Source organism: Rhinopithecus roxellana, chromosome 15 (assembly GCF_007565055.1).
Source record: "Rhinopithecus roxellana isolate Shanxi Qingling chromosome 15, ASM756505v1, whole genome shotgun sequence".
Classification (NCBI taxonomy): Eukaryota; Metazoa; Chordata; class Mammalia; order Primates; family Cercopithecidae; genus Rhinopithecus; species Rhinopithecus roxellana.
The window spans coordinates 19,885,995-19,899,753 of record NC_044563.1 but is presented as its reverse complement, the minus strand read 5'-3'; the positions used below and the strand labels follow the sequence as shown (position 1 = coordinate 19,899,753).

At 45.3% G+C, this 13,759-nt stretch overlaps 1 pseudogene; it reads right to left on the bottom strand.

Moving 5' to 3' along the window:
* Positions 1 to 11,140: 11,140 nt before the first annotated feature.
* On the bottom strand, positions 11,141 to 13,281 carry LOC104679457 (annotated as a pseudogene).
* Positions 13,282 to 13,759: the final 478 nt, after the last annotated feature.

The following is a 13,759-nucleotide window of genomic DNA, read 5'->3' as shown; positions in this document are numbered from 1 at the left end:
CCTGCCCTCCACCATCGAACTCAGAGTTCTTCACTTTTGGAACTCAAACTGGCTCTCCTTGCTCCTCAGTTTGCAGATGGCCTATTATGGGACCTTGTGATCATGTGAGTCAATACTTAATAAACTCATATATATTAGTTCTGTACCTCTAGAGAACTGTGGCTAATACAGATTTTGGTACTGGGAGTAGAATGGTTCTAAAGGAAAAGAATATTAAGGATGGAGTTCTTTCCTTGGTTTAGGGGTTTCTGGAGTTGGCTGCTCAATATGATTAGACTCGAAAATGCTAAGGACTCCACTTCTAATAGTATGGAGAACACTGATAGTCCTTGGCATGAACTGTTTAGAGAGTTATGCAAAATAAATGCATTTGACACTCCTGATTCACTGCTCATGAGAGGCAAGGAGTTTAGTGACTCTATACGTAATACCTTTGACTATATTTGGAAAACCAAGAAACATAATGAAGCTGGTTGGTTGCCCCTAAATTCACTGGACAAAGTGATGAAAGAAAATGATGAACTCAGGGATTCTAACTCCTGACTTCAAAACAGAGAGCTGACCCTTCAATCTGCTAAGATTGCCCTGAGTGAGAGTCTTATCTCCTGTAGAGAAAGAGCTGAAATTGTGGAAAAACAGACACATGCTCTTGTCATGCAAGTGGCTAACCTGCAATGAAAGGTGCGTGCACAACCTGGCCAGGTGTCTATTGTTAAAGTGAGGGCATTGACTGGGAAAAAATGGGACCCTGCAACCTGGAGTGGGGATGTGTGGGAGGACCCTGATGAAACTGGGGACATGGAGTTTGCAAACTCTGATAAACCTTTCTTTGCCAGAAGAAACAGCCTCCCCACCCCCAGTAGTGGCAACATCCCCTCCCTGACCCATACTGCCATCAGCCTTTACACTTTTGGAGATAAACCCTGTGCTGCTGCAGGAAAGAGTGATGGCCTCTCCTGAGGTGGTTGCCAGGCAAGATAATGTTGATTCTTCTCAGGAACCACTCGCAACACCTCTGTTTGCTTCTAGACCTATAACTAGACTAAAGTCTTGATGGGCCCCTAGAGGTGAGGTTGAGAGTGTAACCTATGAGGATGTCCACTACAATTGAAAAGAACTGCTTGAGTTTTCTAATTTACATAAACAGAAATCTGGAGAACAGGCATGGAAATGAATATTAAAGGTGTGGGATAATAGTGGAAAGAACATAGAGATGGATTAGGCTGAATTTATTGATTTGGGCAACTAAGTAGGACTCTGCATTTAATATTGCAGCTCAGGGAATCAGAAAAGGTTCTAATAGTTTATTTGCTTGGTTGGCTGAAGTATGGATTAAAAGATGAGCAAGCTGGAAATGCCTGATCTCCCTTGGTTTAATGTAGAGGAAGGGATTCAAAGGCTTAGGGAGATTGGGATGGTGGAGTAAATTAGTCCATTAGACCTACTCATCCCAGCTGGGAGGGTCCAGAAGATATGCCCTGGACCAATGCCTTGTGAAATAGATTTGTGAGGGAAGCATCTGCATCTTTGAAGGGCCCTGTAATTGCTCTTCTCTGTGTGTCAGATCTACCAGTGGGAACTGCAGTCACTCAACTACAAATTTTAAATACAACGGGAAAAACTGGATCCCTAGGTGGTGGCAGCCAACTGGTGGCACTCAACCGTCAAAGGCAAGGTGGGTGTAGCTACCGTAATGGACAGCAGAGGCACAGCAGCAATCAGAGTAGACTGACTCATGTAGCGCTCTGGCTCTGGCTAATTAATCATGTGTTCCTAGAAGTGAAATTGATAGGAAGCCTATTGCATTCCTACTTAATTTATATAAAAAGGAAACTTCTAGGTCAAATGAAAAAAAAGACAAATTCAAATTATAAAAGTAGAGAATCACAACCTCTCAGTCAATTTCCAGGCTTGAGCCAGTTTACAGACCCAGAACCCCTTGAATGAAGGGGAGGCCAGGTCCTCTTGGGGAAGGACCCTATTACACTACCCACAATTTATGCTGTTAATCTTTCTCCCTCCCTTCCCCAAAGAGACCTCTGGCCTTTTACCAGGGTAACTGTGCATTACCTGGGAAAAGAAAATAATCAGACATTTCAAGGACAACTGGACACTTGCTCTGAGCTGATGTTGATTCCAAGGGACCCAAAACATCATTGTGGTCCTACAGTTAAAGTAGGGGTTTATGGAGGTCAGGTAATTAAGAGAGTTTTTGCTCAAGTCTGACTTACAATGGGTGCAGTGGTCCCTGGACTCATCCTGTGGTCATTTTCCCAGTGCCACAATGCATAATTGGCACAGACATACTTAGCAGCTGGCAGAACCCCCACACTTGGCTCCCTGACTGGTAGAGTGAGGGTTATTTTGTGGGAAAGGCCAAATGGAAGCCATTAGAACTGCCTCTACCTAGAAAAATAGTAAATCAAAAACAATATCACATCCCCAGAGGGACTGTGGAGATTAGTGCCACCGTCAAGGACTTCAAAGATACAAGGATGGTGATTCCCACCACATTCCCACTCAAATCTCCCATTTGGCCTGTGCGGAAGACATATGGATCTTGCAGAATGACAGTGGGTTATCATAAGCTTAACCAAGTGGTGATTCCAATTGCAGCTGCTGTACCAGATGTGGTTTCATTGCTTGAGCAAATTAACACATCTCCTGGTACCTGGTAAGCAGCCATTGACTTGGCAAATGTCTTTTTCTCTATTCTTGTCCATAAGGCCCACCAGAAGCAATCTGCCTTCAGCTGGCAAGGCCAGCAATATACCTATACTGTCCTGCTCAGTGGTATATCAACTCTCTGGCTTTGTGACATAATCTTATTTGGAGAGAACTTGATTGCTTTTCACTTCCACAAGATATCACACTGTTCCATTATATTGATGACATTATGCTAATTGGATCCAGTGAAAAAGAAGTAGCAAACGCACTGGACTTACTGATGAGACATTTGCATGCCAGAGGATGGGAAATAAATCTAACTAAAATTCAGGGACTTTCCACCTCAGTAAAATTTATTTTCTTTTATTTATTTATTTATTTATTTATTTATTTATTTATTTATTTATATTTTGAGATGGAGTTTTGCTCCGTCACCCAGGCTGGAGTGCAGTGGCATGATCTTGGCTCACTGCAACCGCTGCCTCCTGGATTCAAGCGATTCTCTTGCCTCAGCCTCCCGAGTAGCTGAGATTACAGGTGCATACCACCAAGCCTGGCTAACTTTTGTAATTTTAGTAGAGACAGGGTTTCACCATGTTGGCCAGGCTGGTCTCGAACTCCTGACCTCAGGTGATCTGTCACTTCAGTCTCCCAAAGTGCTGGGAATACAGGCATGAGCCTCTGTGCCCAGCCCTCAGTAAAATTTCTAGGGCTCCAGTGGTGTGGAGCCTGTGGAGATATTCCTTCTAAGGTGAAGGATAAGTTCCTGTACTTGGCCCCTCCCACAACCAAGAAAAAGGTATAATGCCTAGTGGTACAATTTGGATTTTGGAGGCAATACATTTCTCATTTGGGTTTGTTAATCTGGCCCATTTATCAAGTGACCCAAAAGGTTGACAGTTTTGAGTGGGGTCCAAGACAAGAGAAGGCTCTGCAACAGGTCCAGGCTGCTGTGCAAGCTGCTCTGCCACTTGGGCCATATGACCCAGCAGATCTAATGGTGCTTGAGGTGTCAGTGGCAGATAGGGTTGCTGTTTGGAGGCTTTGGCAGGCCCCCATAGGTGAATCACAGCAGAGGCCTCTAGGATTTTGGAGCAAGGCCCTGCCATCTTCTGCAGATACTATTCTCCTTTGGAGAGACAGTTCTTCACCTGTTACTGGGCTTTCAAGGAAACTGAACATTTGACTGTGGGTTATCAAGTCATCATGGAACCTGAACTGCCTTTCATAAACTGGGTGCTTTCTAACTCATCTAGGCATAAAGTGGGTCATGCACAGCAGCATTCCATCATCAAATGGAAGTGGTATATATGTGACTGGGCACAAGCAGGTCCTGAGGGCACAAGTAGGTTACATGAGGAAGTGGCTAAAATGCCCGTGGTCTCCACTCCTGCCACCTGCCTTCTCTCCCCAAGCCTGCACCGATGGCCTCATGGGGAGTTCCCTATGATCAGTTGACAGAGGAAGAGAAGACTAAGGTCTGGGTTCACAAACAATATGCAGGCACTACCCAAAAGTGGAGAGCTGCAGCACTGCAGCTCCTTTCTAGGACACCTCTGAAGCAGTGAAGGGAAGTCTTCCCAGTGGGCAGAACTTCGAGCAGTGCACCAGGCTGTGCACTTTGCATAGAAGGAGAAATGGTCAGATGTGCAATTATATACTGATTTGTGGACTGTAACTAATGGTTTGGCTGGCTATTTGGGGACTTGGAAGAAGTATGATTGGAAAATTGATGACAAAGAAATTTGGGGAAGAGGTGTGTGGATGGAATTCTCTCAGTGGTCAAAAACTGTGAAGACATTTGTATCCCATGTGAGTGCTAACCAACCAGGGCCCTCAGCAGAGGAGAATTTTAATAATCAAGTGGATAGGGTGACAAGTTCTGTGGACCCCACTCAGCCTTTCCCCAGCTACCCTTGTCATCACTCAATAGGCCCATGAACAAAGTGTCCACGGTGGCAGGGATGGAGGTTACCCATGGGCTCAGCAACATGGACTTTCACTCACCAAGACTGACCTGGCTATGGCTACTGCTGAGTACCCAATTTGCCAGCAGCAGAAACCAACACTGAGCCCTCGATATGGCACCAATCCTCAGAGTAATCAGCCAGCTACCTGGTGGCAGGTTGATTATATTGGACCTCCTCCATTAAGAAAAGGGCAGAGGTTTGTACGCACTGGAATAGACACTTACTCCAGATATGGATTTGCCTATCTTGCACACAACGCTTCTGCCAAGACTACCATCTGTGGACTCACAGAATGCCTTATTCACCATCGTGCTATTCTACACAGCATTGCCTCTGACCAAGGCACTCACGTTATGGCTAAAGAAGTGCAGCAGTTGGCTCGTGCTCATGGAATTCACTGGTCTTACCATGTTCCCCATTATTCTGAAGCAGCTGGATTGATAGGATGCTGGAATGGCCTTTTGAAGTCACAATTACAATGTCAACTAGGTGACAATACTTTGCAGGGCTGAGGCAAAGTTCTCCAGAAGGCTGTGTATGCTCTGAATCAGCACCCAATATGTTTCTCCCATAGCCAAGATTTACGGGTCCAGGAATCAAGGGGTGAAAGTGGAAATGGCACCACTCACCACCACCCCTAGTGTTCACTAGCAAAATGTTTGCTTCCTGTTTCTGCAACATTATGATCTACTGGCCTAGAGGTCTTAGTTCCAGAGGGCGGAACGCTGTCACCAGGTGACACAACAATGATTCCGTTAAACTGGAAGTTAAGATTGCCACCTGGACACTTTGGGCTCCTCCTACTTTTAAGTCAACAGGATAAGGGAGTTACAGTGTTGGCTGGGATGATTATCTCGGACTGTCAAAGCGAAATCAGTCTACTATTCTACAATGGACGTAAGGAAGAGTATGCATGGAATACATGAGATCCATTAGGGCCTCTCTTAGTATTACCATACCCTGTGATTAAGGTCAATGGAAAACTATAACAGTCCAATCTAGACAGGACTACAAATGTCCCAGACCTTTCAGAAGTAAAGGTTTGGCTTGCTCCACCAGGAAAAGAAACCACAACCTGCTGAGGTGTTTGCTGAAGGCAAAGGGAATACAGAATGTGTAGTAGAAGAAGGTGGTTATCAATATCAGCTACGACCATGTGATCAGCTGCAGAAACGAGGACTGTAGTTGTCATTATTATTTCCTCCTTCTTTTGTTAAAAACATGTTTGTGCATGTACACACTTGTACTAAGAAAATATCTTCATTTCAGTTTTCCTTTATCATGTGACATAAGATTTTTTGACTTCATGTCAGGATTTAAGTATTGTTAACTTTATGTAATAGTATTTGGGTTGGGGATAGGTGCACTTCCAGTTGTATGAAGGATAGTTGTATTATGTTAGGTGTAATTATGACTTTATTATTGTCCTTTTTGAAGATTATGTATGATCTTAGGAGATGTGTATGGGTTCAAGTTGACAAGTGGTGGACTTGTGATGGTTAATACTGAGTGTCGACTTGATTGGATTGAAAGATCCAAAGTATTGATCCTGGGTATCTGGGAGGCTGTTGTCGAAGGAGATTAACATTTTGAGTCAGTGGGGTGGGAAAGGCAGATCCACCCTTAATATGGGTGGGCACCATCTAATCATCTGCCAGCGTGGCTAAATGTGAAGAGACTAGACTGGTCCAGCCTCCCAGCCTACATCTTTCTCCCATGCTGGATGCTTCCTGCCTTCAAGCATTGGACTCCAAGTTCTTCAGTTTTTGGACTCAGACTGGCTTCCTTGCCCCTCAGCTTGCAGATGGCCTATTGTGGGACCTTGTGATCATGTGAGTTAATAAGAAAATCATATATATATATATATGTATATCTTTTTAGTTCTGTCCCTCTAGAGAACACTAATACAGCAGTTAATATTTATACTAAGTATGGTTTCTTAGTTATCCATGCCCATAGCACTATCTGGAAAGAGAGACGCTTCCTCACAGCCAATGGGTCTCCCATTAAACACCATCAGGAAATTGACAGGCTACTATTCTCAATCTTCTTTCCATGGGAAGTGGCAGTAACACATTGTAAAGGCCACCAAAAGGGGAGATAAAATAGCCGAGTGAAATAAGTTGGCAGACTAAGCTAAATTGGCAGCAAGAGCGCCCCATATTTCTGATACACTTGAGGTCCCCCTGATCTGGAAGGGCTCCATAAAAGAAAAAAAAAAAAAAAACTCAGTATTCTCCTGTGGAGATATAATGGGCCACCTCTCAGGGAAAGAGCTTTCAGCTCTCAGGATGGTGACACTCAGAGGATGGCAATAGGTAAAAAATTATTTAAAATGATCAAACAGGTACTTAATGTTTGTGAGGCTTGCCTTAAAAATAATGCCAACTAACAGATTCTTCCCCCAGAACACAAAGAATAGGAGGCGACCCAAGGGAAGACTGGCAGATGGATTTCACCCATATTCCAAGGATAAGGGACATCCAGCCTCTGTTCGTATGGGTGGATACCTTCACTAACTGGGTAGAAGTATTCCCATGCCAGACAGAGAAAGCCTCTGAGGTAGTAAAAGTACAAATCAATGAGACAATTATTTGCTTTGGACTCCCTAAGTACCTCCAGAGTGATAATGGTCTCGAGCTTACTGAACCACAGGGCAATTTCCTCCCACACTTAGTAAGGAAACACCTGAGCTAAATAAAAGAGACACCCCTGCAATGTTTAATGTCACACTGCTGCCCATTGCCAGGTTACCAGAGATACTTTGGACAGTCTCATGCCATCTCTGTTTAGCAACCTAGTCAAGTATCTGCTGGACTTCTAGGCCACCGAAAGATGGCCACAGAGGGGTGAATAAATAGGCTGAGGGTTCTTGGGAAGAAAGACACAATGAGGCAGTAGGAGGTGGGGAAGAAAAGAAGACAGACTTTCACAGTGAAATTAGGCAGTGGGGAGAGATCAGTTTCCCCACGTCAGGGAGAAGAAGGTATAGGTGGGGAAGGGGGTGGCCGGGAGCAGAAGGAAGAGGACTCCAGATGGAAAGGGAGCCGCCGTGCACGTGGCAGCACCACTTGGAGAGGTCGTCTTCATACCGTCAAGCCTTTTCCCCTGGGCTTTTGATTGTGTCCGTGCCCCATTTCTTGTCCTCTCTGCAGGTGTCCAGTGAGATTACCTCATCCTTGTGCTGTTCTTGTGTGGCTTTCTGGGCAGTAGGGATCTTGAACTTCCTTTCTAACACTGTGCCAGGCAAGGCAGGGAGCATTCCTCTGCCCTTTCTCTTGTGCCAGCCTGGAAAGGTGCGGTCTAGATTTCAGTGAGAACCCTGCCAGCCGAGCCCTGTGCACCCACTACCTTAACACAGAGTATTTTCCCACCAGAACCCCTGCTGTGTTCTCCCGGCCCAAGTAGGGGACTCCATGCCTTCCCTTTCATGGTCTTAGCACCAGCAGCCTAGTTTCTCCCTTCCAGAGTCTCCAGGGATGGCAAATGTAAGTGGAGACAAACCTCATCAGGTGCTCATCCCCTGAAAGGTTAAGTGTGTATTTGTGGCTGTGGTGCCTTTGTGTTTTCATTCTCTTCCCCTTTTTGTAAAATTTGGTCGTCTCTGTGGTTTTATACTTGGTCAAAAGTACTCGTCTTGGTGATGCACTATTCTATGCATGAGAGAATTGGGGGAAGGCCCATGTGGTACAAGGAAGGACCCCTGACCCATTTCCTTCTCTGTGGTCCCCGGCATTAGATTGGGGGTTCTGGGAGAGGCAGGTGAATGTCCTAATGTGGATTGTTTATTTGTAACTGGAGTGTTTTGAAGTCTTTGGTGTTGCTCTGAGAGAGGACATCGCCACCTGGTGCTCATGAGGTGTCTGTGCAGAACAATAAATGGCAAATGAACAACCACAAAATTGTTGCTGCTGTTGACCTTGCGCTTTTTGTAGATGAGTGCACCTATCTGTGAGGGATTTCGGTTACCTCCCTGAGTCTGTGAGCAACCACAAGCCCTTCCACTGGATGGGGGAAAAGTCCCTTCAACCCCCACTTAAATATATATATATATATATTCTACATTGTTCTCACCCACATATTCGACCTGGTTAGACTCTTCACCTAATGGAACAGACAATATGGCTGGGAAAATAAGTAAGTGAAAATGTGGGAGAAAAATCATTGTTAAAATTGTGAATGTTCATTTTTAAAGGTTCCTTCGCCTGACTACAATATGATACATGTTTGAATTGTTGCTTCTGCCTGTTGTTTCTCAAATAAATGTTTAATGTTAATCATCTCAGAACTGACAAGAACACAAAAATAAAATGCAAATGCAGAGCCACCTTTGTCACCCAAATCTGTGTCTATTTCTGATAGTCCATGGGATGTGGTCTTCTTGGAAGCCAGGGTTGGTCTCCTCACAGACCCCAGCGTAAGACCACCAGTTAGGAACCCAGGACTTGGAAGGCAGAGCCTGTGAGCTCTTCCATCCAGGATCTGACTCTGCAAAATGACTTGATGAATGCAACTTGCAGACTCCCATGTTCAGACTTCATATGCATGAGCCGTTGGACACAGGGTTTCTTCGTACATACTTTAATGCATGCTTATGTGCAATCTTGTTAGTGGGAATATAAATTTGTGAAGAACCTCTCATTTCAATACGCAGTTAAGGCATTAAAAGCCTGGGAATTGGGGGCTATATTTTTCCTTTCTGACTCAATAATCTCCAAAGAATTCATAGGAAGTCAGTATTTGCAGACAAGTGGTTAACTTGGCTAAAACATGCAAAGCACTCAGAACCCACAAAACACTCAGAGGTTTAGAAGAACGTTTTATGCTTAAGAGGCAGGGTTAAGTAAAGGGGCTATAGAAATCAGTGTCCCTGGCTGGGCAGTCAGGAGAGCAGGGCTCAAATTCTATGACTCACTTCTCTGTATCTCAGCTGGAAATGAATGGGTGTCCTTGTTCCCACCTTCCCACACGCTGTGATACTTCAAACTCCTTGGTGAAGGGCCTCTTCTCAGCCCAAGATCTTGATTGTGAACATTAACAAAGAGAATAGTCATCCTATTCTCTCCTTCTATGAAGGAGAGAACTCAGTAATGATATTCGATTTGGTGAATAAATATATCATTTAAAAAACATTTTGTGGGGGAACACGACAGTGGTAGAGTAATTACAATCAGATGAGATTGGTATTAAAATTGAGTAAGACCCCAACTGTTGCCAGTTGACAATCATGTGTCCTGCTAACTGCCCCAGGGCTCTCAGCCTGGAACTGAAATAAATGGGTTGCAAATGGTGCTGGATGCCTTTTTCAGTTCATTTGAAAACATGGATTTGATCATGGTCAGCTCCTTTTCTGCTGGAAAAAAAAAAGGAAGGGTCCATAATTGGTGTTACCTACTCTGTTTTGGTTTTAGGGAAGAAATAATACTTAGATGTGGGCTTACTTTAAATTCTTACCTTTTTCACCCCCAGAACAATGCAAACTTACTGAAATGTGGCGTGTGTGTGTGTGTGTGTGTGTGTGTGCATATAACAGGAAGACGGGAAGGGTAAGGACCATTATTGCAAGAAGAAGGGGTTGTACTTTTGTAACATAGAACATGAAACCATAAAATTTGGTCTATCCAAATCTACAGCTCCTTTCAATGCCCCATTTATGATGAGCTAAGAGGAAGGAATCAGGTAGTTGGCTGTGGGTAAGAATTTCAGTTTCTCCTGAGCACCAGAATCTTTTTCAGTTTTTATCTGTCTTTCCTTACTCCTTGTCTACAAACTGTCCCTTCCCCATTGACCCACTAATAGAAGCTTATATGTCAAAATATTTTCGGAGGACTTCATGACACTAGTCAGAAGTCCAAGAGTGGTCTGGTCTAAGGAAGACTTAATGGGGCAGCTGGAAAAAAGTGGAATTGGCTCAGGCAACATCTTTCTTTTCAGATGCTGTTTAGATGACATGGAGGAGATAACACAGTCTGTCAACAGGGAGGCCCAAAAGTTAAAAAGCAGTGGCCAAGTGTCTTTTCAGGGTTTTGCTAGGCTCTAGTAGCATGAAATTCAGACAACTTTAAAGGTGGGGAGTGGGGAAGAGAGAGAGAGAGAGGTGCCTTTAGGCAGAAATTTTTACAGCACACACGTTGGAAACCACTGCAGACTTCAGAGTAAATGCATAGCTTCCAAATCCAAATGTTCACATTCCCACTCCTCTGCTTTTACACAAATGCCTTCAGGTGAAGAAAGTGACACACATTGGGAAAGGGTATCTGCTTCCTATTTTAGTCCCAGGATGACTTTTGCTTCAAGAGTCCCAACTGTTCCCTCTCCCCAACCCCACCCTTGTCCATGTAGCAATATGAATTTCCTGGCCCAGAGACCTAAACAAGAAGTCTCAAATTTCTATATGATTTTGGTTGCACTTGTCATTTCAATACTTAGGAAAACAGAATTAATCAGAAATGACCACGCTGTTTGGAGATGAGAGAAACCCTTTTCAGGGAGAGATTTAAGATTTAATGCTCTTGGTCAGGGGTGTCTCCAGTTGCTGCAGAGCCTGGAACCAAACTCTGCCTCTTCCAAAATGCCCAGTATCCCCTCTTCTTGAAATTCCCAGTGCCATAGATGGCCAGGGTGATGACAACAGCCAAAATGGTGGTGGCCCCCACTGCAATACCAGCTGTAGTCCCTCCTGACAGCCCACCACCATCCCCATGGATGGCATTCATGGTGCTGTGCAGCTCTATCGGCTCCCAGCCTCCACTGGTGGGTCTGGGAATCTTTAATCCAGGATCTCGCATTCTCAGAACTGGTCACTATGACAGCATTGGTGTCAGCCTAACTCATAAGGGGCGGCTGGGTGAAAGGCGGGAGACTAGCAGGAGGAAGGAACTTTTCTGTAAAGAGCCTGGCCTTGACGCAGTAGGACACTTGGCATCCATCGCTGATGAGGGCTAGGTGCTGGCTGAAGCCCCTTGGCCACTTTTTCAGGGAATGTGCCCCTAAATCTTTGGATATGCCTGGATCTACCAGGGTGTACCCAACTGTGCAGCTGAAGAACCCACCAAAAGGGACCACAAACCTGCTTCCCAACTCATAGTCCTGAGAAACGCAGACCTTGAGGTTTTCAAAGAGTCTCAGTGGAAAGTAGCCGGCTGGGCATGACTGCCCATTTGTCATGGGGTTTATGCTCTTGCTGCTGAAGAGGCCTCCAAAAAGCAGTCCTGAGTTCTTAGGTACTTGGCTACTGGCCACACACCAAAAAGCCCTAAATTCAGCCTTTGCCACCTGGAACATATCTTCACACACAGTCTTGCAGAAGACAAGGAGGGTGCACTTCTTACAACACTCCAGATGGTTGTAACCCTCCTCACGAGTCTCGGATAGCAGGTACACTGGGGAGTAATCAGAGGGGCAGGAGAAATCACCAGTGAGTGGATTCTTCTGCTCCAACTTTTGGCAGAGGAGGACATCCCTATTCTCTGAGAGCTGAGTGCATTGCTGATAAACCCCACCGAAAGAGAAGTTGGTCATTTTCCCCTCGCAGGAGCCATCATCCATGTTGGCCTGAAAATTGAAGTTGGGAGAATTGAGATCTGTGCAGCCAGGGTAGGTGTTGAATGTGTAATAGCGCTTCACAGCAGTTTCCACCGTCTTTGACACCTTCCTCACCAGGGGGCCTGGCAAGTCAGGCAGCATGTTGGGGTTGATGAAGAAATGCAGCGGCAGGCCAGAGCGGTCGATGGCCACCAGGTGGTTGGTGGTTTGCCACCTGTTGCCAGGCCTGGAGGGTGATGCCTGGGTAAAAAGGAACCCCTCCATACCCCCTCTGCACCCTGGAATTGGTTCGGTTTGAGAGGTAGCTCTTGGTAAGGACATCCTGCGAGATATAGTTTTCCTCAAATTTGAAGTTCACGGTGTTTTGGAAGGCAAGTCCAGCAGAGGCAGTCACGGCACTACGACTGCTCTGGCTGTCTTGGAGAAAGGAGGCCTTGATGTGGTCCTACTGGATAAGAGCAGCCCCAGCATCGACACTGGTGATGACATGGGTGCCATAGTTGAGGACCAGGAGTTCTGCCAGGTAGGTGGCCATCCTCGTCTGGTTGTTCTCTAGACGGTCAGAGATGTCAAGGAGCTCCTTCCTGAAACCTGAGCTTAGCTCTACAGTTGGGTTGATTTTGACTGTGTAGACGAGGTTTCTTACCTGAACTCGGGTAGTTATAGCTTGGTCCTTCACTTGGAGGGTTTCATTCTCTGGAACTCAGCAGAGAACTTGCCATTGACTTTGGAAAAGAGAGAGAGATCTGTGTTGATGGAGTAGGAGGTGCTGCTCTGGTAATTAACCCAAGATTCCAGGATTTCTGAGTTCATCTCCAGGTTGCTCTGTTTCTGGGGAATGGTGAAGATTTCATCAGGGGTGATATACTGTCCATCCTCAGTTGTCCTGCAGTTGGTGTAAGTCAAGTCCATCACCCATCCCATATCCACATTCTGCAGATTGTCCCAGCCCCCCTCCAGGTAGGACTTCCAGGACAGGCAGTTTCAAGGCATCCTTGCATTTTTGAACTCCAGCTTCCTCTGTCTCTCCCAAAGGCTTGCCTGATGTAGCCCATGCTGCCACTGCCCAGAAAAAGATGGCAGCCCTAAAGCTGTTCATGGCTCAGACAGCCCCAGTCACACAGGAGCCTACACAGCGGCCAGCAAACTTCAGGCAAACTAAATGGAGAAAAAGAAAGCAGCTGTGGAAACAGTTCTCCAAAATTCAACAGTTTTCCAAAAGCTACCAGTTTCTCTTTAAGCTAATCTAATTGCAAAATAAGGAAATGAGAGTTGGTTGGAATATGAAAGTCCATCAGGACTTTGAAAAATTTATGCCATGCCACACATGCAAACACAGCCCTACTTTCCCAAGAGTTAAGTATCCTAATTTTCCCCCAGCCCTGGCTGGTTACTCTGCTGCAGGGGTGTGCACTTAGAAAAAGTGTGACCCCACCACACCCTACTACTTCTGCCACCAGAAAGGTTGTCCTTTCTTTTTTCTCACTCTCTTGGGCTTGATGTTTTACATTTTCCCTGATTGCTGTTTCCTAGGACTCCAATTCCAGTTTCCTTTTACTGGAAACACAGAGGCAAAT